The sequence below is a fragment of the Ammospiza nelsoni genome, chromosome 5 (assembly GCF_027579445.1).
Source record: "Ammospiza nelsoni isolate bAmmNel1 chromosome 5, bAmmNel1.pri, whole genome shotgun sequence".
NCBI lineage: Eukaryota > Metazoa > Chordata > Aves > Passeriformes > Passerellidae > Ammospiza > Ammospiza nelsoni.
This window is the reverse complement of record NC_080637.1, coordinates 11,837,099-11,861,866: the sequence shown is the minus strand read 5'-3', so window position 1 is coordinate 11,861,866 and position 24,768 is coordinate 11,837,099. Positions and strand designations below refer to the sequence as shown.

The window sequence follows — 24,768 nt, the reverse complement described above, 5'->3', positions numbered from 1 at the left end:
ACACAAATGATGAATTTGATTTGACAACTGGATATTCTCATGGCATGTTGGTGACTCATGTGTCCTCTAATGCAGGTCAGAGGCTAACATTTTATCATTGTTCTTTAGAGAGAAAAAAAATTGCACACAGCAAATGTTCAGGTCTTAACTATACACACATTATTTAGAGAGAAGTTTTATCAACTTTTCATGTTCTAAATTTCCATCTGGATAAAGAATGCTTAGTGTAAATGCCAGTCACTTGTGTTCAGTGCAGAAGAATGAGTCTTTGCAAAGCCCTTTTTCAAAAGGTAATAAAAATTAATATAATTTTAAGCCACTGGACAGCCAATCATGTCTTTTAGTGTGGCTCAGGAAGTTACATGGTCTGTGTTACAAATACCAAAATGTTTACCCTGACAGGTCCCAAAACCTGAGAAAGATTGTTTGGGGGTTTTTTTCTGTACAGCCTCATAACACTTGCTAGCAAAATATGAGGCTTCATGGGTGGTTCATTGGGTTCATTGTAAACTACATTTACAAGGGTCTGTGCAGGCTGGAATAAGTGCCAGCTAATGAAGAGATATTTTCCCGTTTCTGTTACAAATGACACCATAATTACAATGATTTCTGAGAAAACCAGTAAATGATCACAAATTACAAATGCTTCTAGACAGAATTCATTTATTTTTCTTTTTTTAATTCAGGTTATATAGAAAATATATAGAAGCTTCAACAAGCACTCTGAAGAGGGAATTTTGTTTCTTATGGTGCAAGCATTATCAAAGCTTACTAATGGGAAAAATAGTAATTAAAAAATTAAAATAATTTTTTCCAAGCATAAACAATGAGGTTGCTTTTGGAGTTAAAATTCATTTAGTCCAAGTAGATGTAGCTAATCTAGATGTTTCAAAGGAAAGTGAAATAACGACAGCATTAGATATTACTTGATTTTATGTGTGCCCAAATTTCATAGCTGCATATTAATTCATAATTGCATACTTCATCCATGAAGTATGAGAGACTGCAATTCCTTTTGGAAATACAAAAAATTCAGTGGAAGACTTCTTAAAAAAAAGAAGCTTGCAATTTTTTAAAAATATAACTTAAAGTTTACATTATTCAATTACTAAACTATCTGAAATTTTTAGCTTCATCTTTACTGTTATCCTTGATTCTTTCTGGGTTTCCTTACTGTTTGGTTCATTCCACCAATAAATGAAACTATCTAATTTAACACCTGTGTGATGATAGCATGCATATTTTTATTATGATAAACTTTAGCATTAAAAAATTCAATGGTAATATCTGCTTATGAAAGTATACTCATTCACATGGCAAACTGGCAATCAAAAAAGCATAGAGGCAGCATTTAAAACTGATGTGCTGTTTTATTAGTCCATTCATTCAGATTAAACAAAGGGCAAATGTCAAAAAGAATAAGGAATGAATTCCAGTGTCTGGAAAAGTTTGGTTTTGGCCAGGTAATTCTTACTCTTTCACTGTTCTATGTCCCATTCATTGTTTGAAGGTGGCACAGGAACTCACTGTCTCTTTACAGACCACATATAGGTTGTTCAAAATGAAAAGTTCTATATAATTATGAGATCTCACTATCAGGCATATTCTAGACTGAACAGACTAAAATTATACTATTTTTTTTTTGTCAAGTGCATTGGAAGTGTCTGAGTAACTTAAATAAGTTTTAATGGTTTTTAGCTATAGCATGAGCACTATTTAATAGAATACAGTGTCCTCTATCATTTACTTTGAGGGTAGACTATATGCCTGAAAGATAAACAGATCTCACACAGGGAGCACACTAAGTAATGAAAACAATATAAGGAAGAAACACATTTGGAGCTGTCTTTTGCTCTGTGAAAAAGTAATTTGCACATATGTATACTCTATTTCCATTTATTTTAATAACCTTCAGACTTTCAGCTGAGACTGAAATGCTTCTGTGAGATGACAGAAGGCATGTCCTTTATGGTTCAAGAGATCTGGTCACGTAGGAAGAGGGCTGGAAAGTTCAGCACTAAAGGAACTAAGCAACACAGAGATTTTTCTCATTTCCCAGACAGAATCCACAGCACTGAGAGGGGCTGATGGCAATGCTGAGAAGAGTTGGATTGCACAAAATAAAAGGTGGTTGCAATAGATCTGCTGCATGTGAAATTCCACAAAATAAGGAACAGGAAACCCCTACCTCAAAACCAGCCTGTGCTCCACAACATGCAGGAACCTCACTCAGGCATGGTGGCACCTGGTGCAAGGTTTGCAGGGAGGAGCATGAGCCAGGTCCTTCAGAAGTCAGGGGGAAATGAGTATTGTCCTTCAAAACTCTGCTGAGGGGAATGAATGGTGATTGTTTCCCCAGTGGTTCTTCTCTGCCTTTCAGCTTTTAAGGAATACACTCAGAAATGTGTGAGGACACCTGCACTCAAATCCTTCTTCTGCAGAAGGTGATTCAAACCCATCCAGGCTCAGCCCAACAAGCAAGGTTTGTCAGGCACAGTCTAAGGTATTCCAGGGGCCCTACAGGCAACTTCAAATAGTTCCTAATTTCCACTTTGTATAAATATTTGCTGGAAAAGAGACAGATTCAGTGCAAGGCTTAGTTTTGGAGCATTTATCTGTGAGTATTTATCGGTAGTTCTGACTTCCAGTCCCTGCTGTAACTTTTTGCTCAGCACTTCCTGAAACCAGAACTAGTGTTCCTTGGTGGTATGGCTAATTAACTGTGACAATCAAATTTTCCTTCTGGGGTTTTTTTTTTATGTTAATGTTCATTAACTTTCTTTTTTTTTAGTTGAGGGATCTGAATTGTTTGGGCCAAGTGGAACAGCCCTTATGAGAAGAATTTAGACTACATCCTTCATCACAGAAAATGCTGATGGCCTAATTATTTTCCTACACAGAAAACTGAGACATTTAGTTAAGAGGTGGTTACACAGACTTCCCTTACAGTAAATGGGGAGGAAAGAGCATTTTTAGACATGATTCATCTCACCCTAAAGCAGCTGCTTTAGTATATGCCACACCAGCCAGACTCTACAAATGCCTGCAGAGATCTAAAATAAGGTGAACCTAATTACACCACAATTACCATAAACTACCTCTACACACAACAAAAGAAATGAGAACTTCCTCAGGGAAATCAGTAAGAGGAATTTCCATCTGGAATTGCGCTCCTCTGTTTCCACTGACATAGTGAGGAGCTGATGCACTTCAGAAACCACTGTGTGCAGGTGTGATCAAACAAGCTACGAGTCTCCAGAGGCAGGAACCTCAGAAATCAGTTTTCTGTGCAGGCCTGTTGAGTAGGCAATAGATGGACCTCCAGTGTTTTACCTCCTTTGCCAGGGTAGTTCCTCATACTATTTCCTGCTATAATACAAAGCCCATAAGGCATTTTACAATGCAAGTTAAAACCAGAATATCCACTGATCCTACTGCTGAGAACTTAGCATGAAGAGTAATGAAGTCTTCAAAATACTCATGGCCGCTTCTGCATTTCAAGTACATTGTACTGAGCTACTAAACAATAAAAAAAAAAAAATTGGCTCATTTCTAAGGGGATCATTTGGACAGCAAGATTAATTCTTTAGAGAATCAGAGAGACTGAAACTAAGACTATCAAACTGAACAGATTTATTTTTATCAATGGCGTATGCAAAATTACAGCTACTGAAAGTGCTCACAGATTGATAATCTTGGTTTGGAGAGGGCAGTGACTGATTTGAGCTTATAATCAGAAGGAAATTCAAGTCTGCTTCTACACAAATTGTTAGTTGTCTCTGTGTTTTGTTCCTAACAATAACAGATGTTTCAGAACCAGGTGCAAGAAGACCATATCAGAAAACCATATCATACCCATGTGCAGTAACACTTGATCAATATCTATTTCTAACAATAGAGATTAGGACAAGCCTTGATGTGGACATCTTCACAGTCTTTAGAAAAAAATCAAATTAATTATGATCAAAAATTCTGAGGATCAATATGTTATTTTTCATATTATTTGGTGAACTCCAATATACATTTACTATTATTTGTCTTTCTAAAAAAAAAAGAGAAAAGCAATCTGTCTTATTGACACTTTTTTCCCACGAGAATTGCTTCCTAAAAGCATTATTATTTTAGTTTTTATTTTCCTAAGCATACTTTTTTTACACGTTTATTATTACCAAGTCTTTTTGCCTTTGTGAAGAGGCACAATAACTTTTTTTATTATCAAAATACCTATTCTAAATATATTTCTGATAATGTGATTGTGATAAAGTAGCTATCAATTTGTTTTACAATTTATTTTACTTTTAAAGAAATTATAGGGTTTTAATAAAATATTTCAGAGAGATAAAGAAAGTGTACTGATTTTCTGTAATTTAGTTAAGTATTTTTTTCAATAAAAATGAGAAACTCATTACTATAGAAAAATGAGTGAAATATTTTCTTGCTCCATTTCTTAATTAGCAAGGACATGAAGTACTGCTTATCATAGTTACATAGTATTCTGTCTTGCTCAAAAATTTTTTTTCCATCAGACTTATTTGGTATAAATTGTCTGAGAATGGTCATAAAAACTTCTAATAATACATTTTGGAGGATGTGAACCTTTGTGACACAAAAATAAAGACAATTCAAAATCTACCTTTTTAAGAAAGGAGACCTTGGCTTTCCCTGTAGCTCTGTTCAGCTCCATTATTTTGACGATTTTGTTTCCACACATATTTATATTGTGGGTTTTATATGCACTCAGAAACACAGAAGGGAAAAACCAAATCTGTCATATCTGATATTAAAGAATACTGCAAAATCTAGAAGAAGTAACTATACAACAAACCCTCTCCATATCACATGATTAAATTTTTGTCCATGAGAATAACCGGCTTTAGCGTGAGGTTCTCCGGACCGGACCTGCTTTGTCAGGATAATTGCAGGTAAATTTTGCCCTTTTTAGTGCTTTGGCAAATTGGCTGGTAAAAACCTGCACAGGCTCTTGAGCTGGTGCTGGTAACAAGGGTTATCAGGTAACATCTGCCAGCAAAGGGGATCCATAATCCCCTCGATATCCTCTCTGACCTTTGCTGAAGCCTGCCAACTCTTCCAGCAGAAAGCTTGACAGGTGTGCAGCGGCCTAACCAGCCCCTGCTGCTTTGTCCCCAAGCAGAATTATACATTTATTTTCATATTTAAAGATGTCAGAAATCAAACAGCGAAACTGTTGCCTTTACTGTTCAGATCCAAGCATTTCACATACACCACGTATGATTTATTCTGCACCATACAATTATTATACATGAATATGAGATTTTAGGCTTAAATTTTGGTTTAAACATAACAGTGCTGCCTTAGAGATGTTGAAAAATATCAAATAAAACATAATATATCTAAGAAATTGCTTTCATTTTTATCCATTTGAACAGCACCTTCAGACACCTGTAGTGAAAGGTACAGCCTTCTAAATATAAATTATGTGCACTTTTGTGAATCTTGTATATAGTTTCTAAATAGGAAGTCACTTACTAATACTATAACAGATGAACATTTAGATAAAAGAAGCTCCAAATACCAAAAGAGAGTCCTGAAAGAAAAATAAAACCATTTTCATAAAGCTTCTATAAAGCACATCATGGAATCAGGAAAGCTATTTTACTGTAAGGCTAGTACCTGAGGTCACTGAATTTATTTCATTCTGGATGTCACCTCCTAAACTACCAAGAATTGAAGGATATGTCAAATTCAATTTGAAAGTAATTTTTTTAGAAATATAAAATAAAGGCTAGAATTTTACATAAAACCTCAATGCAATAATCATTTAGGCATTCACAGAATGTTCCCCAGACCATACCTTGGCCGATACTTACCCCAGGAAACAAATGCCATGAAAATATTAAAAATAGCCATTCTAAGTCCTCTCTAAAAAATGCATAAAATTGAAATGATACAGAAATACAGCTAATGCATTAGAAATAGATGTAGATAAACAAGCAGCACTTTACTCAGACAACGGTACTGTACTGACTAAGGGAAAACATCTTGCTCGGGCTCAAAGGTGAAGCCATGCCTTTCTTATGAGCTTTATTTCCTGCAGAAATACTTTGACACTCTTAATAGCTGAAGATCACAGAAACATGGACATGTTTGTGTATAGACCACTACAAACAGCAGTTAAATCTGACCTATTCAGTTTGCTGTCCAAAACACACTGTTGGGTAAATAAGTATGAATCTTAAGGAACACCCTATCTCCCACTCCGGAAACCAGTTACTCGAGGATATTGTTTGCAGTACTGCAGGAACGGGGATTTGTTTTAGAATCTTGCTGGATGAGTTGAACATCAAGTGCACTAAACGATCAGACATTGGTTCTTTCTAAATTAATAATAATAAAAAAAAAATAAAAAAAAAATAATAACAATTCTGAAATGTTCAGATTTTGCTTGTGACCGCTGTCTCAGAAGAGCTCAAAGTTCACTTCTGAATAAACCAGAATCCCCTTGTCATTTTTTGTAGATTTTCCTGACAACAGGAAAGTTCAAATGGCTAAGAGCAAAGCAAGAAACAGATTCCATAAGACAGCTTTAAATGTTAGTCAGGTACACAAGATTGCTTATGTACTTTAAGATCTGATTGCTGCCCCTTACATGAAAACCAGTTTTTCACAAAACCAGAGCATAACCAGACAAATTAGGATTTCACCTGTATAGATATTCTTCCAAGGTGACTGAAGACTTATTTATATAAATGTACATATTTTTATATCAATTGTGCCACACCATCAGTTAGAAAAATAACCTTTTACATTAGTTCCACATTTTACAGAACTGTTTGACAAGTTGCAAAGCAATAGACTTTATTTCCCAGTGCTGTAATCAACACACCAAGTACTGGAATATTGCCCTGCTGTTTTGTGTCACAAACTGATGTGTAACAGTAGTGACAAACAGGGTCTTACTCTTTTGGTTACAATATTCATGCATTTCAGTAAATAAGCTTTCATATTTTCCCATTTACTACCACTCCTAAGTTCTACATAACTGCCATAGTATTTATCAATGCCATGCAATTTCATTTATTTTATAGGTGATTTCTCCCACAGTTGTTTTCCTATACAACTTCCAGGCATACCTGGAAAGCATCATCCCTCCCACCATGCTACTCCTGACAGCAGTTTTGTCTCTGCTAGAAAACTTTTAATATTAACAACAATAAAAGCCATGCATGAGAAGAGTCAGATGACTTTATTTCTCTGGCACTAATATATCAGATACACTGCAAGAAAATGAATGAAATTGTTCCACAGAGAGACTGAGAGCTTGAACTTAGCAGTTAACAGCAAAGAAACCTACCCTGGGCTTTCCACACATAAGATACTACAGAATCCTCCACCCTCCAGGATCCTTAGGGCAAAATAATGGTGAATTAATAGAGCTCCAATCCTAAAGTGTTTGAGACCTCTTCAGTGGTTTTGAAGAGAGAAATTGTGCTAAGCTCTGGCAGAGCCTAAACTTGGGAGGTAGTCACTATTTCTGCACTACATGTGACTTCCTCATGGGAAGTGATTCCCACCTCACTCTGGCACAGGTGAGGGCACAGCTGCAGCTCTGGAGTGGGTTCTGGTTGGGCTCTCCAGCATGAAACAGACACAGTCCGGAGAGAAACACAAAAGCCATCTGAGGGCTGGAGTACACAACGAGTGCATCAAGAACTGTGGCAAAGCAGAACACATTTGACATTTTAATTCTCCACTCCTGACAGCATATAATATCTGCTGTTTTCTGTTAGCTCCTCAGAGGTTACATTTCCCTGAAACACATATGATTTTATTGATATTTTAATTGCATTTGGTTTTAACTTATGGCTAATAATGTGTTTCTTCTTTGCCATAGTACCTTCTCCTTGCAGATTAGCCAGCAGAATTTTTGTGTTCTGATGCCCTGAGAGATATTGAAATATTCATTATCATCCACAGCTCTCAGAGAACAAAGTTGAAGTGACTTGCTTGGGGCTGTAAAGAAGCTGTTAGACAGTGAGGGTCAGAACACAGATCTTGGTATCTTAAGCTATAGCCAGTCTTACATAAAAAATATTGTTTCACATTGAAACAAGAACCCATTTTAACAGGCCACGAATTTTATTTATTTATTTATTTTTAATATAATAACATGCTGGCGTGCTTGTAGCAAGAACCAAACAATTCAAAGCAAAGAAAGAAAGACTATTAAACCCCCACAGCAAAAGAACATAACCACAGAGAAAACTGTGTTTGTTCTAATGACCTGCCCTGAAGATCCTGTAGGGCATCAGAGCTGACCTCCTTCTGTGGCACAGAATAAAAGAGGAAGATCTTGAAGGAAATGGGTCTGGTCTATTCAATCTGCTTGGAGCATTTATGCCAAAGTTTCATAGCTCACCTAACTAGATTATCCATTCCTTAAAAAAAAAAGATTAATTGAAATTGAAATAAAGAGTTTAATGTATTTCTAAATCAGGTAACTCCAGAACTGTAAATAGAGGTACTGAATAAGTGGACACAGTCTAATAATCATAAAAAATATTAACTTTGCCCAAGGCCTGAAGGAGATCCAACTTTTCTGCACAGATGCAAAAATACAACAAAACAAAATAAAAGCTCACTCAAACCCCAAATTTGAGCATTCCGGTCCAAAGGATAAGACACTGGACTTTACCTGCAGCATGACATGAAGAACTGATAAATCGGGCTACTAAGACCATAGTCTATTTCTTCAAAAAGGCAATGTTCTTGTGGTCTTCTGCTGCTGATGTCATTCAGTCCGATAATTATATTAATTGAATTGTGCTTTTTGTACAATACCATTTACATGAGCCAGAGGTACACAGAAAAAGGGGTGTTCTGTTCTTCTAGAATAAGAAAAAAACTTTATTTCTGGAAATTATTGTAACTTGATTTCAGTGATCCTCCAAACTCCTCTGAATAAAGACAACAGGAAGAATAAAGAGAGCAAGGAAAAAGAATCTCTAGTTACTTCAATGTAATGTTTTTTCTTTTTTTTGAAAAAACCTTCAGATTGCTTCCTTTCTGTGACAACCAGTAAGAGCAGTAATCTCTGAAATACTCACTTTGCCCAAGGTATCCATTAAGAAATGCTGTAACATACCATTTGACTGGAGACACATCAATTGTAATACCTAATTTTCAAGATACTTTTATCTTTGTTATTCCCAGAGTCTTGGAGTGCTGCCTTTACACTGTTGTGCTACAGAAGGATGAGACTTAAAGCAAGCACAGTAGATATATAATCAACTAGATTATATAGAATCTATATAGATATAGAATGAATAGAATAGAATAATTTTCTCTTTAGTTTCTGAATTCTGTCTTGACTCTTTATCTTCTCATAAGCTTCAATTAAAACAGCAAGAAACAGGGGATTTCCATGAAGGATAAGAGAGTTCAATATTCTGGAAAGAGGAATAGAAATAGCAAGATTCAAATATCAAAGAAGGTACAAACCACTTCAATCTCTATGTGGCTGAGGATGTGGGCAAATGACCAAACAAGGTCAAGTGACAGCAGGGAAAAAAGTCACTTCAGAGCAGCCAAGGAAGTGTCACCAGTGGCCAGGACTGGCCTGCCTCTCCAGTGAAGGATGATGAAGCACATGAGTATGACCTCGTGACTGAAGAGGTTAAAAGTATGTGCATTGTTCAGCAGCTGCCCAGCATTAATTTATTATATTACTATAACTCATCTGCTCTCAAACATCAGCTCTCATCTTTTAGTTGCCACCACCCTTTTCCCGTCCTGTCGATCCAGACTAGAGAGTCTTCAGGGAAGAACTGTCTCCTCTCACACACTTCTGCAGTACATGGCAAAATTTGGTCTGCTTATTTTTTGGAATTCTAGCTGTCGGTGAAATAAAAAAAAAAGGAAAGAAAAAACAAAAAGTAGAATAATGCTTCATATTTACTAATATTTTTTCTGCCTGCATTTTTCACGCATACTCAATTGTGTTTTTATGGGGTGGAAAAAATCTTTAGCTGAAAGACACCTCTTCTCTTTGCAAATATTTCTCCTGGATTCACATTTTCTGGTTAGTCCATAAAAGCAGACATCTATTTTGCACAGGATTCATGCCAAGGCATCATTTGTGTAGATCCAAGTGACAGCATTCAGACACAAAAAATAACTCTAATGCATTTGTATCTGTAGTTCTGGGGAGTTCTGCATTCAGGGCACATCTCTACCATACTTCATTTCTTAGTAAAAGGCTTTGAGCTATAGTATATGAAAAGCACTAAATAATCCGTACCAGAGTATAAAGTGAACCACCTTATATTTAAAGATTAATGTTTCCTCCAGCTGAATAACTCTCTTTTGGAACTATCTGTGCTCCTGTGCAGGGGCTGTGTTTAAATTGTGTGAATTAAAAATAAGGAGAAAAGGTTCATATGGAGTTTTGCCTTGGAACTATTTACCTACACTTCAGACATGCTCAATGGCGAAAATAAAAAATTTTAGAAGTTCTAATTTCATTGATCCTCTGCTGGAACTAGTTTTAATTTTGATGCTGGTTTTTTTCTAACTGTTCAACATTACTTTAACTTGTTTATCATCATATTTTTTATATGAGGCTTCTCAAACCTTATTATCTCCAGAGAGGCCTTGCAGGCTTATCCACACAGCGAAAGAATCTGCAAGGTTAAAATCAAGCCTGGGATGGACACAAGCGAGGTGCACATTCCTGTTCGTTGCTGCCATCCCTAGCCTGGGCAGTTTTATCAGAGTTAGTAACTACAAGACTGATGATTTTTGAAAGAAACACTGACCTAAACCTCCCACTGAGATTTCACAAAGTATCAGATGTAAAAAGGATATAATTTCATCACTTTTGCCACCAAAGTATCAACAGAGGTGAGACCATGTCCTTTTCTGGTTACTCTCCAATATCAAAGAAACATTAAATACAAACTAACCATAATCTTCTAAACTGTTAAACCACACAATCAGAAACCCTATACATTGATTTAAAATAAAAGTCGATGGCAGAAAGAGTCAGCAACTTCCGGCTTTTGAAATGGGAAAGTCTAAAACATCCTCATGCAGTACAAAATACTGTCAGCACTCTCAGGGAAACCCCAGCTCTCCCCAGGTTCATTTGCAACAGCAGGAAGAATCTGTCCTGAGGTTAAAGAGACACATATTTTTCTCCTGAAATATTATCTATTACATAAATGCTCCCAAATGTGCAAAAGTATTGCTTTTCAAAACATGTAGACGCAAGCTCGGAACCAGAAATATTAAGAACACATTAAACATTGCTCAGAAGCCTGAAATTATCGTGAAATTGCAGAGACAAAATGCAAGCAAACTTAAACCACACAGTTCCTAATATCAGCAGTGATTTCAGCCTTTGTTGTTGACTCCAATTTAATTGGGTATTGTCTTTTCAATTTCCGAATAACAAAATATTTTGATTTTTCTATTAAGTTCCAAGTGTACTGAACAGGCAGATGCAACCAGCATCACAATTCTCTGCTACTGCAGTACCAGCAACTGTGGCAAGTGAGCAGAGCACAGCATTGCGCTATGCAGTGTTGGCTGCCTGCAGCAGAAAAGGGCTCAGCTCTGAAAGGCTAAAAACCTTCACTAAAACTGCAAGAAGGACAACAAAAAGGTGCAATTAACAACAGAGAACTTTGGGATTAAAAGAAGCAATTAGCCAAGGATGTGACAACAGGACAGTACAACAGGACAACTCTGACATGGACAAGCTGTACTCTGCCTAATCAGCAAGGTCTTCTCTTACATTTTTGAATAGAGTACTTCACTACTGAATATCTATTAGCAACTCTTTTCCTTTTAGTAACAGAATTTATTTAGTAATACAGAAACTTACAGTTATGTACTGGATTCAGAAAATTCTTTCCCATTCAGATATTTTACTCAGATGTTGATGCTCTAAGTACTTATGAATGATTTTAATGTACTTGTAGTGGAGAAATTCAAAGCAAGGCATTTGCCAAGACACAGATTTGTCTTATACACATTGCAGTACAAGTGGAAATTATCTACAGCAACGTTGAGACCCAGAACCCCATGGCTTAACGTTTTTTTGTTACTGAGAACTTTTGCCTTTAGCTGTCTGAGCTTAAAAATCAATTCGCTACTTTAAGCTTTATGCTGCTGATGTCATTTTTATTGTTGAACTCAATGATCTGAGAACTTCAAAGAACAAGATCATGAAAAATTGCTTCCCATTTACCACAGTTTGAAGCAAAAGGTGACCAGTTTTTGTCAAGTCTTCAGCTTCTTTGCCCTTGTGCAGCATGAAACTCTGTGGGATCACTTTGTGATTAGTAGAACCAAATTTGAATCTCTAGCTAAAGAGTTTGGCTCTCACATGCCATGTTCATGTTCTTTTCCACTTTAACAAACTCCTAATACCTCTCTCTATTTTCAGTTTTATGACTGACTTTTACTGATCTACTTCTGCTCTCAGCTGTGTTTACTACCAGTTTATAGCGATATAATCAAGATGAGATTTCATTTCAGTTCCCATTAAGCCATTTTCCTAAACAAAATAAAATTTTACCCCTGTATCTATGATTCCTAAATAATTATTGGTGATATTTTGGCACTGGATCTGATTTTCTTAACATCTCACTCTCCTTTGCTTCTCAGAACCAAGACAGATTGCCCACCTGAAATGTCAAACACCTAAAGAAAAGTCATTCATGCCTATCTGGTATCCCCTAGTCTCCTTCTCCTCACTCTTTCAGCAGAAGGGAGGGCTTAGCTGCTTCACCCAGTGACATAAATAAGCAGAAAACTGAGGTTTTGTCATTTTCCAGACCCCTGGCTTGTGCTGTTCCCTGCTGACCCCATCAGCCATCCCCTTCTCTGTAGGTACCTGGCCACATCATGGCTGTGGCTCAGCACAGGAGCCCCTCCACCCTTCCACAGGGTTCTCATCTTTGGGTGGACCCTTTCCCATCAGCAGGCTGCCTTCTCTCATCCCAGTGCTGCCAGGCCATCAAAGGACACATTATCACTGCTTTGATGTGAGAGGACAGTGAACGATTTTTGCTAATTGACAGCATTTTCACTGTTTGCTGACAACCAGAACGCTAGGTTTGGCCTGAAGCCCTGGATTCTGGCTTATACTTTTCATTCCTCATGGTGCTAAACTGAAATGACTGCACATTGTAAACAGATATTTGGGGAGAACATCTCCATCACTCCATTTTTATTTGAGCTTTCTTCTATAGACAGGCTTTTTATTTGTTTCCTTCCACTATAAAACTCATCTATTTTTTTTCTCTATACCTTTATTTATGCAACAGATGATTTTGTGTTTATCTGAATGTTTTCTGTCATTTCTAATTTGATTGCTTCGATGAGTGTGCAATTTGGTGTCTGAAATCAAAGCTCTGAAAATGTCAGGGTGTAAGCTACAACATCTTAGCTTTACTTTTATAAGGCCATAGAGTCTCTCCTCAGATTTCTGCTTTCTTAAATGTGTTTGAATGGAGCTATAAAACAAGTCTCCTGCAGGAACCAGTCGGTCAGTGAATGGTTATTGCTTCAGTGGGAGCAATCACACAGTATCACCAAATCTGTCAGATGGACAGAGCTAATTCTTTGGTGTTTGGCTAGTAATTACAGAGCATGGGAAAATGCCTCTTAACCTGGAGGCAGTAACTACAACTGCTGACACACTGTTACTCTGGTACCATGAACAAGCTGGCAGGGAGATTAGTGTTCCCAAAGTCAGTGCTTGCCAGCAGCTATTGAAGCATGTGCTGTGAGATACTGTGGAAAGTTACAATAAGGAGTAGCTGATGCTGCAGCTCTGTTTATTGGATTGCAACTCCACTTTCTCCTGTTCCAGGGGGCAAAAAACCCTCTGTGCAGACACTGCAACAGGAATGGCTCTGTAAATTTGGTCTTGAACAATCCATTTGATTACTTCTAATTGAGGATTTGGACTCAAGAGCAGGACTTTTTGATTAAAAAATTCACAGAAGAATCCAAATTCACAGAAACCACATAGAATGGTTTGGTTGGAAGAGACCATAAAGATCACCTCATCCCAGCCCCCACTGCCTTGGGAAGGGACTCCTTCCATGAGACCAGGCTGATCAGAGTTCTATCCAAACCTGGCCCACTTCCAGGGAGGGAGCATCCACAAATTTCCTGGGCAACCTGTTCTAATGCCTCACCGCCCTCACAGCAAAAAATGTCTTCCTAGTAACTAATTTAAACCTACACTTTTCCAGTTTGAAGCCATTTTTCCTATCCCTGTAACCATAGGCCCATGTAAAATGTTTCTCTCAATTTTTCTTGTAGGCTCCCTTCATGTACTTGAAGGCAGCAATTTGGTCACCCCGGAGCCTTCTCTTCTCCAGGCTGACCAATCCCAATTCTTGAGGCCTTTCCTCAAAAAAGAGGCTCCATCCCTTTAATCATCTTAGTGCCCTTCCTCTGGACTTGCTCTGACAGGTTGATGTGCTTCCTTGCTGGGGATCCCAGAGCTGGATGGAACTCAGGTGGGGTCAAAGCAGAGCTGAGGGGCAAAATCCCCTTCCTGCCCAGCTGTTTTGGATGCCCACTGGAACACGACTGGCTTTGCACATTGCCGGGTCACATCCAGGCTCTTATCCAGCAGCATCTCCATTGCCACTGAAGACTGAGGCACAGAGGCCGTTGAATACCTCACCCTCCTCCTCATCCATTACCAGCTGTCCTGGTTCAGGGCAGATTTGGGAGAGAACCCCCAAAGGGGCTCCTCTAGGAAAGCAGAGTCTATTGGCCCTTCCCCACAACCAGTTTGGGAGAAAATATCCCTTGGAAAAAGGTGGGAAAAAACCTGCTTATTAAACAATAAAACCTAAACAATAAAACCCTTTGCTGCTCCAAAAGAGATGACAAACTCAGAAAGTCCCCTCCCTGGGCTGCAGCTCAGCTCACTCAGTCTCTGCTCAGTCCCTCAGTGCTGGAAATGCCACGGCCCAGGCCCGGCCCGGTGGGCCTCAGGTGGAGCTGCTGGTGCTCTGCTGGTGTTCAGGCCAGAGCAGGGCTGAACAGCTCCAAACAAAGGGAAAAAGAAAAAAACACATTCCAGGGAACGTCTTTGCCTCAGCTAGCTAAAACTAGCTAAAATAAAGGAAAGCTCTGTCCTGCTGTCTGTCCCTCCACAGACAGCACAGACCAGGAGCAGGAATGTGGAGGAGTGAGTGCAGTGTATGAAAACAAACTGCTGCTTCTTCTCTCCCCCCTTCACTCTCTTGAACAAGTCTTAGAGGAGCAAAACTTATTATTCAGCATAAATAGAACAAGATGATTTGGGATAAAAGCATGATATAGTCAACCCAGCACTGTGTACTGGGGGGGGGGCAGGAGGAGAGTGAACGGGTGTACACCTTCGCTGACCATTCTTTTGCAGGTTACATACCCATAGAAACCTGGCTCTAACACAATTCCTAAGCTGAAGGGGAGAGGCTGATAATAAGTTGTTTTTAACCAATTTCTCTTCCTCTTTCAAGCACAAGATGAGCATGATTTCTGTCTATCCAATTGCTTCAATTTACAGAGGCAGAGGAGACACCTGTGGGAATCAGTTGATGGGACAACTTTGGGTGAGCCAAAAGCAAGAGCTGAGTGAGCTCTGGCTGAGACCACATCACACACCCACAGCCAGCTCAGCACCCAGCTCCATTCTCAGTGTAAAACCCTCAAGTACATCAGAAAAATACAAGCTTTTGTTCTTTTTTATTTTTAGCTAATAACCTTTTTCCTCCCCACTCCCAGTAATGACATCACCAGGAAGTTTATTAATCTTCTGAAGAGTTTTAAGGACAGTGTTATTTGATAAGGTGCATTTAAAACAAATCTGATTACAAAGTTAGAAAGTTACTAGACATCTCTCATGTAATTGCATCATCATTAATTAATTTTATCAAAATGCTACTGCTTTTGTGATATTGCTGGAAAGTTTATTTTAAACTAGTATGAAAGAAAATGTTTTTTGCATTGCTACCAGCTGTTATGGAAACTTTTGAACTCTGCTTAAAATAAAACTGGAAATGAAATATTCTTGTTTCCCCTTCTGATGTTGCTAAAATCAGTTAAAATAAAAGAAATGGATGGTTGATACTATGATTAAGAACAGGAGAAAACCAGCAACAAGGATAGGAAAGAAGGAATGTCATGTTCTGGCTAGCCTTGGATATGTGATAAGAATTCTTAGGTAAGAATCCTCAGCACATACTAGAGTCAGGTTTTTTTCAATCCTTCCCCAGAGAGTAAGATTTTTTAGATAAATTCAGCACCATGAATGCTTGATATTCAGCCTCCCAATTGAAACAGCTGGCCTAACAAAGGCATAAGAAGCTTTGTGTCTCTCAGCCCCTGACCGAGTTCAGCAATGATCACAGACTGACCATATGGCTGATGTTAAAAAGAAATATTGAGGAGTTACTCGTTCAGTGATCACCACTTATCCCTTGCTCTGACTGAGACAACAATTTTGTGGAGAAAACAAGAGTTTAGGGGCACTGAGGAAAACAGGAGAGAGGAAACTGTAAGTAATTTCATGTATAAAGAAAATAATAATTCTTATGGTGCTATTTAGGACATGGCCCAGGCTAAGATAGCTTGCTCAAGAAGAAATAGTAGGGTCTGGTGGTAAGAGGACATTGTTTCTATGTAGATTTACCACCCAGAGAGGAACATAAGGCCAGCTTCAGGCAGAGGCAAAATAAGTAGATGTCATCACTGGCAGACTGTCCTAGTCAGAGATGTCCTGACTGTCATCTCTCCTCAATGGCACTGTCCCAAGGTGATGACCTTGCTGTTATTACTGCCACCAGCAACAGCCTGTGTGCCTGGGAAAGGGCAGTGGAAACACAGGGAGATGCTCCCATTCTCCTGCAGTAGCCAGAGAAAGATTTTTCTCTTGTACTTAGAGCCAAAAATACTCAGTTTTGTTAGAATTAACAAGCAGCACTGATCTGGTTCTGATGAAGAATTTTCATTACCAGCAGTGCTGAGAAGTAACAGATCTCAGCCTAGGGATCACAGTAAACCTGGCCCTTCCACAGCACACAACTCTGCTGTACCACCTCTGGGTTTTCCTTGCCCTCTGCATCCCTTATCCCAGGTTTGTGAATCTTCCAGCCTTACTCCAAATTCCCTTCTCACTCTGTTTTGGCTCCTGCTTTTCTTCTCCAGCTCTGCTAAACCTTTCATCTTATCTTAGAGAAATTCTTTCTTTTCCATTGAGTCTTCTGAGGCATCTCCTGCTGCCTTCACTGCTCTCTGCCAATCCCCAAGCACTGTTTCCCCACAGACTCTGAACTCCCATGTGGGTCATGTTTGAAACTCTTATTATGGTTCAGCAACCTAAAAACAGTTCAGTAATAGCCAGTACTTGGCTAAACTCAAATCCAAAGCACAGAAAATACTCTGCTGCTTCTTACTTATTTTCTGAGGTAACACTACAATATATATTGTCAAAACTTGAGCTGCCTCTAGTCCCTTCTACCTTTATATCAAATAATCCTTTTGTTCTTTCCAGAGCCTGTTGAATAAGAATTTTTCATGCTTATTTCAACCTCTAGACATTAATCTTCTGAACTTTCATCAATAATTGCAAGATCCTGTAATAAATGATGCATCAATGACTTCCAATTTGTGAGAACAGTTTCTTAAAAGACACTGGAAGGGGGACTGTCAATGGGTTTCCATTCTTACAAAATAAGCATGCTTGTGGATGCTGCCTTAAATTTTCTAATGACTTCAATAATTTAATTTACAATTCTGCTTGTTTGGGGTTTTTAATAAAGGCTGGATATCAAAAGCTTCAGCTGAAATCATGAATGTGACTACCAGCATGCTCTCTGTGTGCCAAAAGAACCCATAGATACTCAGAGATATAGTGTGAATGAATGCAATCTGTAGATTTTTTTTGTAAACAAAGTTTAGATGTTTTTACCAAAAAACTCACAAAGAAATAACCCCCCAAAACAAACCAAAACACAACCAACCAAAAAAAACCAACCCTAAAGAACTGTTGTCCAAACTAATTGTTACATTTTCTTCTTACTGTTTACTCACAAATTTTATCAATCTAATGATTGCTTGCATTTATTAAAGAGGCAATGTATCTACCTCCATAAATAGATTTATCTAATGGGAATATGCTTTGGCTTTAAGGACACTGCTGGAATGGAGCCAAAATCATAAATCTCATCAACTTCTTTAGCAAAATATTAAATTCCAGGTTGCTGTTCTCATCTTGAAGACTTCACTGAGCACTACAGCTCCTCATGTATTTGTTCCCTGTGTTGCCTTTTATACCACTGATTTCTAAGCAGAAAAGCAGAGCACACCCAACAGCATGGTGTTTGTGTACCAAGCTCATTTGGTTTAACTATTTGGGACCTTCATGGAGTAGAGAGCCCTCACAGATGACCAGGATGTTTATAAAAAATATTAGATGCAGCTCCTGTTGACATTTAGAAAAACATGCATGGCTCTTATATTTAAATAGCAACCTAGAAACTTGGGAACAAAGGAAACCAGAATGAAAATTTCACTGAAAATTGTAGAAACTGCTCTTAAAGCTGCCTGCAAATCATATGCAAGAAGGTGTAGATTACTAACTTGAAAATCTTCTCAAACCCCAAAATAAGGATTAAATTTGTGAAAAAAATATCTGGATTGAAGAAATTTTCCAGTGGAAATAATGTAAGGGATAAAATAATGAATTTTCCTGCAGTACTCCTGCCACTGTCTCTGACTGGAAAAGAGAACAGCAGTAGGGATGTGAGCCAGACTCTGCCAGCTGCTCCAGGGGCCAGAGAACAGAGTGAACTTCATGCTGTGCTCTAGAAGTCTTTGATCTTTACTCTCAACATCACTTCTTCAATTCCTAATCAATTAATCAATTGGAATTATTTCTATTCTACTGAGAAGAACATGTTCCAAGGCTATTTGGAAAGTGGCTTTACTAAAGATCTTAATAGTAGAGCTTGTAGCAGAACTTAACTAATAGTACAGAAGGTTTCTACAAATTTAGCCCTATATTTTATTATTGTGGACACCATCCAAATATGCTCCACAAACTCAAAAATCTATTATTGATTTAGGGATTATGTAAAAGTCACATGTATTATATTTAATACTAGCTTTTTCCTTCTTTGATCTTCTTGGCTTGACAACAACAGGTCATTTTTTATAAAGCTGTACAAATATTTAAAGGATGTTGTCTCAGGGCAACCAAATCACCTGATGTTTCTAATTCTTTTACTGCAGTCTCAAGCTGGCAGTAAGCTGAGCTGCTTTTTCATGAAGACTTTGTGCAGAACAAAAATATGTGCAGAATACATACAAAGACATGGTAAAGGAACATCAAAATATGTAATTTAGACCTAATGACACTATCTGACTTAACAAAAGATCTGAACAGTTAATGTAAAATTTCTGATTTTATTAGATAATGAGGTATCTTCTAGCAACATGAGAGAACTGATCCCAAGGTCACTGTGAAGCCTATGCTTCATCAGCATCACTTCCACATTTATAATGGGTTGGAGCTGGATTACAGAACTCACAAAAGAAAAGAAGCTGGTGGCTTATTCACCTCTAGAAGTTATTCAGCTTCTAAATCTTAACAAGAGAGATGAAATTGTGATGTGTGCTTCTGTTGTGCTGAATAACTGCAGTGAAATTCACTCTCTGATTATGAATGGGTTTTATGGGGTTCACCTTTTCTCATTCTGAAGTTTAAATTGAAATGACCAAGAAGGAAGAAGGCTATCAATCCTAGAATATCCTTTCTCACTGCCAATGGCACCCCAACAGCAATGAAATCTGATGAATTCTCACTTTTCACTTCGGCAGCAGTGGATAATATCCTTAAAAGAATGGAAATAGATATTTTCAGGTTTAATAGAGACACTGACTAGACAATAACGTAATTACACATCTGAAATATATGTATATATGTATATTGTACTTCAAAATACTTAGATCACAACTGAATTTTTAATATAGCTTTGGTTTTGTCACACATGACATGTAAGAAATGTGACTGTCATGTCACATGTGACTCAGTTCAGCATGCCCATGGAAAAGATCTGTAATAGAAGGCAAAGGTTAGCTCCTAAAAGGCAAAGGAACATGTTGTACATTTGTATTCAGAGGAAATACATCAGGTTTTCTTCTGTTTCCCTAAGGCAGTGATTTCAGTAATTTGAAAGCACTACAGAAACACATCACATGCTACTCCAAAAAATGGCACCTCAATCCTGAAAATTAATCCATCAGGAGCAATCATGAGGAGCACAAATCTCTGCCAAGCACATCCACAATGCATCGATTTTCTCATTCAAAGATAACGTACTAATCCAGTTAAAAACATTAAGGGGTTTTTGTCTAGTCTAGGGCTGCTACATTTTTCCACTTAAACTGACAATAAGTTTGTAAAAAAAAAAAAAAAAAAATCTCTTTGGTTTTTGTATTTTTTAAGTTTGCTACTTAATAGTTTGATCCACTTTTCCACAAATGTTTTGTCCAAATATATCTTTATCTACCTCTGCCTGAACAAGCCCCGTAGTGCAGCTTGAAGACATCTTTGACTTGTATTCAATCTCTGAATTTGTTTGTTCAGCACCTATAGTGTCTAAAATTCATAATTTCTCAACTCTTTATCACTACATTTGTTTAAAGAAAATTATAAAATATGTATTACATATAACAGGTGCCCAAACCAATCTGTTCCCCTGGAGACTGGAACAACAGGAAGGCAGGAACTATTTTTATGAGGTTATCTTATTTTCCACCATTTGTTTCATCCCTATGTGCAAAGAATCTCCAAGACAAGAGGGGAAAAAGAAAATTGCAATAAAGTGGGATGGTAGATTTATAATAAATTATTTTTCCATTAAGATTTTTTTTTAAAATTTGATGAAGCCAACTTGACCAAACATAAGAGTGCAGCTTACATCTCAGTTGAGGAATCAAAACTACTAGACCTACTAAAAACATACACAAACTGGATTAGTGAAAAAGATGTCTGGCATAGTTTTACAATCAAAAAAACTATTTTGTTAAATGCTCAGAAGCATTTCCTAGCTAACAACTATCCATGTGATTTTTTAACTCTCTGTGAATATTTAAGTACTTAGGGTCATATCTGTCCTCTCTGTCCTTCATGCTTTCAGGTAGCAAATCTTATCAAAGTAATCAGCAACTTCCCCCTTTTGTTGATTGTGAAGGTTTTCTACAGTAGAAGTGCTAAACTCCCAGGAAGTCAGAGCAGCATCAATTCATGTTTGGAAGATTATCTTTATAGGAATAAATATACTCTGAAGCATCAAATCCCTCTGAGCAATTTTTACACTTGAAAGTGCAAACAATTCCTAAGCCCCAGCAATTTGAAGAGGGTGTAAAAAAATGCTGAATAATGACATTCTGTAAGCTTCAGTAATGAAATTAATCTCAAGACCTTTTAAATACAAGGCTTTAATTTAATGGATTTCAACAGGGTTTCTTTTTTTTCTGTTTCTGACAGAAGCAAAATAGAGAAAAAAATAGAAGGGCTCTTGACAGCTAATAATGCTTTATTATGGAAAGGTCTTTGCCCTCCAAAGGCAGAAGAACATTTCTGCAGTCATTATGAATGCTAGGAGATGCTACCCTGCCCAGCTGTGAAGGCAATGGTGATGCTTGTGCCACTGGCGTGGGGCTGGGGCTCAGCACTGAGCTGGATCACCACAGCACCAGAGCCAACGGCCTGTGGGTGTTTGCCATTTTTACACAACACCCTATCACTGGGGCCAAAGCTCTCCCCATTGCCACAGCAAGATATTTTATGGACAAATCAATTCATTAACAGTTGTCAGAAAAGGTTTTTGAATTTACTACAATAATTCAGTCATGTCTGATTAATTTACCAATTTAAAAGACTTTGGGCCAAGCTCAAAAGAAGGAGCCTGCATGGTGGGGGCTCTGGAAGCATTTGCATGTGTGTGCAGGTGGCCCAAACAGAGCACCCATAATCAGGAGGGTGGAAGAGCAAGTGACACCACGTGGAGCATTTAGGCATCAAAACAAACCCCTACGATTTTTACACAAGTTAGATAGACTCAAGAACAACTTTGGTATTAAAATAATAATAATAAGACAAACCTTAGGCAGATAATCTTCAAATAAATTTCCCTGTCCCTATCTGATGCAGGCATGTGCTGCTGCAAAGCACTAATTTCACCTGCAGATTGAAAAGGGGCTGCAATAAATACCTCCAGGTAAGTAGATTTGTGTTTCACCTTGCAGAGCTCTGTTGAATGTGTTATGAAAAAGAGTGCTTTAAAAAAAATCTCTATTATTATAAAAATACACTCAAACTCGACTCTCTGGATATTCACAAAATATTGTCTCTCTATTCCAGATCTTTTAAACAAACTGCTGTAACCCTCCCTCCAGGGAAATGATGTTAAATGCCAAGAGGATGCATGGACTCGTAAACACACATTGTCTTTCTCTAACTGAAAAGAAAAATTTTAATATAGCAGCTCTACCATTAAAAACCTGCACTAAAAACACACACACTAGTTTCTAAAGCAACTTCAAATCTGCCCTGAGCTGCTGTTTGAACAAATCTTTATCACTGTGATTTTATTTCAGCACATAAATGGAATCAGTTATGCTTCACTGAGCTCCTTCTCTCTCTTCTTTTTTTTCTTTGCTCAAATTAATAGATTTTTTTTTATAAATTTTTACTGTCTTTTAAATACAGAAGCATATTTGTTGCAGTTTAAATTTGTTTAAACCTAGTATATATGCAGTTCCAAAAACTCATACACAAATAGAAATGGCACACTTCTATTTCAAATAGCACTTAATGGTTTTTTGCTATTGCAGCCATTTGCAATGTCATCTATAACACTCCCAATCTGAGATTAACAAGGTCTGCTTCCAACACTCCTCTTGGCTGCCCAATATAAGTTTCATTCTTATTAAACCTAGCAGCATTTGCTCTTTATTACAGTTCATTCCAAGTCCATGCAAATGAAAGAAAAAGTTACATTTTAATTAAGAAGATGTGATTTAGGTTTGCTAAGGAATGACAAGAGATGGTGACAGTCCATCTGGTTTTTACATTCTGGATGGCTGATTAAACATACAAGATTTGATATCACATGTGAAAGAATCCTTGTTTGGTTTAACAACATAATTATGAACCCTTGTCACAAATTATGTAGAAAAAAACATTAATGAGATTAGTCCAAATATAAAATTGTACAAAGTTTAACCCTGCCTGGATAACAAGCGCCCACTAAAGCTCTTCTACCCCTCTTCTCCTCAGCTGGACATAGAGAAAATATGAGAGGCTCATGGGCTGAGATATGGTCAGAGAGATATCAGTCACACATTACCATCCTCAGCAAAACCAATCTGACTCAGGAAAATGAGTTTAATTTATTACCAATCTAATCTGAATAGGGTAAGTAATGAGGAATGGTTGTCATCATATTGTGAAGCTCCCATACCTTCTCGCTGATTTCTCATGGTCAGTTCCTCACAGCACTCACTCTTTCTTCTTCAAAGCAACAACCAACAAACTCCAACTCTCTTCTCAGCACAGCCAACAAATTCTAACTCTATCCTCACCCAGCTACCCCACTCTTTTGTAGCAGTCTTCTTATTGGACACAGCTGTGGCTGTTAAGGGCAGGCCTGTTCCTAATCTTTGGTGATCAGCACAGCTGCAACTCCTCAGGGGTAAGACTACCTTCTGCACTATTTTCTTACATTCTATCCCTCCACAAGGAATAAAACCTAAATCTTAAAAAGGCCTTCCCTCCACCCTTCTATTTTTCCTGGGCTGAACCTCTCTCTGAATTCTCTGCCTCCTCTCCTCAGCAGCACAGGGGGATGGGTACTGGGAGTGTGGTCAGTTCATCCCACACTGTTCTCTGCCACAGTTTCCTTCCCAGGGGGAAGACTCCTCTTACTCTTCCTCTGCTCCAGTGTGGGGTCCCTCCCACAGCAGACAATTCTCCATGAACTTCTGGGCAAGTTCTTCCCACAGGCTATCAGTCATGAGCTACTCCAGTGTGTGTCTCTGCCATGGGATGCAGGGGTCATAAATCCTGCCACAAAAGCTGCTCCAGCATGGGCCCTTCTCTCCATGGCCCTACAGGCCCTGCCAGGAGCCTGCTCCAGCAAAGGCTTCCATGGGCTCACAGCCTCCCTTGGACACCCACCTGCTCCTGGCTGGAGTCCCCAAGGGTCTCAGGTGGATCTCTGCTTCCCCATGGGCCTCCCTGGGCTGCAGGGGCACAGCTGCCCCAGCAGGAGCTGCCCCAGGGCCTGCAGGGGAATCTGCTCTGGCACCTGGAGCACCTCCTGCCCTCCTTCTGCACTGACCTGGGAGCCTGCAGGGCTGCTTCTGTCACATACCCTCACCACCTGTAAGAAAACCAGAGGTGCCTTTGAGCAAAAAAGAACCAGGCTCTTTCATCTTCCTTTGAAAAACAAACTCTCCCTCAGTGTACAACTCAAGCAACTGTGGGCTCATAAGAGCACCTGTTGGCCTCAGCTTATCTCTCTGGCTACATCCACAGGTTTAACACATACAGGCATGACTAAGGATGGGCAGAATGCAAATTTATATTGTAATAAATGCAAATCAATGATCACACTAAAATATAAAGCACGGTGACAATATAAGCCAGAATCCCAGTGTCCCTTGTGCAATGGAAAGAATAAGACAGCAGGAAAAATCACATCA

At 38.3% G+C, this 24,768-nt stretch overlaps 1 protein-coding gene and 1 long non-coding RNA gene across 5 annotated transcripts in view; both read right to left on the bottom strand.

Moving 5' to 3' along the window:
* MAGI2 (membrane associated guanylate kinase, WW and PDZ domain containing 2) overlaps nt 1–24,768 on the bottom strand; it is a 702,840-nt gene that overhangs the window by 514,205 nt on the left and 163,867 nt on the right. The gene's annotated exons all lie outside the window — the stretch shown is intronic.
* Nucleotides 18,442–23,633, bottom strand: LOC132073810 (uncharacterized). The gene is made up of 3 exons (XR_009418530.1): nt 23,526–23,633; nt 22,165–22,243; nt 18,442–19,889 (listed from the first exon to the last, which is right to left on the bottom strand). It is a non-coding gene; the product is annotated as an uncharacterized LOC132073810 (long non-coding RNA).